This window comes from Manacus candei, unplaced genomic scaffold, assembly GCF_025592945.1.
Source record: "Manacus candei isolate 608988 ecotype Guabito, Panama unplaced genomic scaffold, ASM2559294v1 h1tg000028l, whole genome shotgun sequence".
Classification (NCBI taxonomy): domain Eukaryota; kingdom Metazoa; phylum Chordata; class Aves; order Passeriformes; family Pipridae; genus Manacus; species Manacus candei.
This window is the reverse complement of record NW_026138076.1, coordinates 3,127,102-3,129,754: the sequence shown is the minus strand read 5'-3', so window position 1 is coordinate 3,129,754 and position 2,653 is coordinate 3,127,102. Positions and strand designations below refer to the sequence as shown.

The 2,653-nt window shown below is 36.1% G+C and overlaps 1 non-coding gene across 1 annotated transcript; it reads right to left on the bottom strand.

Annotated features, from left to right (window-relative positions):
- Nucleotides 1-1,384: 1,384 nt before the first annotated feature.
- Nucleotides 1,385-1,456, bottom strand: TRNAE-UUC (transfer RNA glutamic acid (anticodon UUC)). The gene has a single exon. It is a non-coding gene; the product is annotated as a tRNA-Glu (tRNA).
- Between the last annotated feature and the right edge of the window lie 1,197 nt (nt 1,457-2,653).

The following is a 2,653-nucleotide window of genomic DNA, read 5'->3' as shown; positions in this document are numbered from 1 at the left end:
ATATCAGAAAAGTTAGAAATTTCAAATTATTTAATATTATTCTCTCATATTTTCTCTAATAAAAGAAGAAATTATTTATTGTTAATGAAATAAAGCTATTAATTTGTCTGTGGCATCTTTATAAACCTGAAAATGTAATTCAGAAAATACAAGGAAGGCAATTCTCCTTAAAATTATATCATGCTGAATGAAAACATAATTTTGAAATTCAGGAGGCTAAAATAAGACTTTTCATGAATCTGTGTGCTTGTTTTGAAGGAGACATTTTGTTCCTAATAAATATTTAATTAAAAGCAGATAGAAAGAAAGAGGGAGAAATTAATGCCTTGTGGTATGTTGGCTGTCTCGTACAAATCACTGAAATACAAAGTTAACTCTTTTTTTTTACCCTAGTTTTTCACTTTTTTCAAATGAGTACATAAGTGCAGCTGTCGCAAACAATATGGCCATGGAGAAGAAGAAACAATAAAGTGAAAACAGGGTAACTGTAAAACTCAAATGGAAGAAATGATACTTCTGCAAAGTAGCATTTTCCATGACACAATTCAGTTTACAAGGAAAACAGGAAAAAAAATGTAGTGGACTGACAAATTTAGTGGAAATATAGTAGAAATTAAATTTCAATAGTGCATAATATTTTTAATATTCAATATATTTTAACAAAACAGTTTTTGTAAAACTACCTCCTGGTAAAGGTTTCTGAAATCCAGAAAGAAGAGTTTTCTGACTAAGTACAGGAAGAAAATAAATAATATGTCATACACATATCAAGACCAGTGATGTTTTTTTCATGGAGGCAGTGGTTTTTGCATTTTAATCAATATCTAATTTCCTACAGACTAATCTGATTGATTTTTGGGATGAAATTATTACAGAAGGAATGTCGTTCTGTAGGTTCACAGAAGTAAAGAGATATTCATGTAGCTTTGGAATTACATGGGAATAACTTCATTGAATCTTTTCCTCAATCTTCTTTACACAAAAAGAAAAGAAAAGAAAGAGATGCACCAGGAAAATCTGCTAGTGAAACAGATCTGGAGGTTTTATACAGAAGGAAATGTAAATGAAGAGGAATGAGATTGTCCCAAAGACATGAATAGAAACAAAATGAAATTTTGGTACAAAGTCAAGTGCTAAGTTAGGTAGGTATGACCAGTCTTCACAAACGAAGATTTGGGAAAGGCCATTACCTTTCGAACCTTCGCAGTGGATTTTTTAGGTGAGACACAGTGTGCGCTGAACTGAGCCCACCCTTTAATCCTGAGGTTCAACTGCGAAGCTCGGATGGTGGCAGTGAGGTCCTCAGGACGTAGGTTTGTTTAGAGTGACCTTCTCTTAGATGGATGGCCTTACACAGCTGACGAGCTCCATCTGCCCGGGGGAGTTCCCTGACCGGGAATCAAACCCGGGTCGCAGTGGTGAAAGCGCCGCATCCTAACCACTAGACCACCAGGGAGCCCCCCAAGTGCTAAGTACTCATGGAGTAATCATAATCATTAACAGTCCCAAATATTCAGAAACTAAGAATCATGCCTTTTTAAAGGTCTACTGGAGCTGACTTTCAAAATTTAAAGTATATATTTAAGATTATTTTCCTTGCTATTTACTGTGAAAGTACTTCAAATGGAAGGAAAAAAGTAAGACTGCCACTATATGGCAGGTTATAGGGTCCCCAAAGGGGGAAAAAAATCAAAACGAAACAAAAAGAAAAACCAAAACCCCCTCTAAAATGGCAGTATAAATTTGGAACTTATTGTAGATGAAAAATCGTGCTAAGGCAGCAGGTTGTACAACTCAGATGAAAGTTTTAGATTCTCATTTAATTTTTATTAGAAAACACAAACCCTTTTTTTGTTGCTTTTCATGAATTTATTACAGTAGTTGTTTTGATAGGAAAGTGGTTATTTATCCCTTATGTTGCTTTATGGGGCATACAAGTTTTAAAAACTTTCCTCCCCTTGATCATGATGATTTGAACAGCCCTATACCTTTGTGTAATCTGTCCAAAGAAAAAGATGAAACTCATTTATGAAGTGTGGTTTGGTTTGGTTTGGTTTGGGGAGAGTAGAGTTCTTCTTTTCTTATTTTAATTACTTGGTTTTTTTGGTTTGTTTCCTAGAGAAAGTGCCACTTAGATCCCAACAAACATTAAAATAGAAAAATATGAGGAACTCAAATTTACTGAAGAGATGTTAAAAACTCTAGTAAAAGGTGCTGCACAAATTCGAGGCAACACATCCCACATAACCCCAGAATCCTCAAAGAAATTAATCAAGAATTTTTTTTGTCCAGACTTTAATTTAGCCTGAGTTGATATTCCAGCTGTGTGTCTGACTGTGCAGATACATTTTGTTGTGTTTCCAAATTCTCTCATCACATGGCAGCACTAGATAGTCCACTCAGCCCATTACCTTGACTGGCTCTCATGCCACCCTTCCCAAGCCTGTAGAGATGCATGGCATTGTTGTGACACAAGTGCAGGATCTGGCCTTATCAAACCTTTGCAGTTCTCCTCAACTCATCCACAAGGCCCATCCAGATCCCTCTGTAGAGCCTTCCTACGCTTCCTCAACACTCCCACTCCACTTGGTGTGGAGTAAATCTGCGGACTTACTGAGGGTGCACCCAATCCCCTTGTCCAACTTGTCAATAA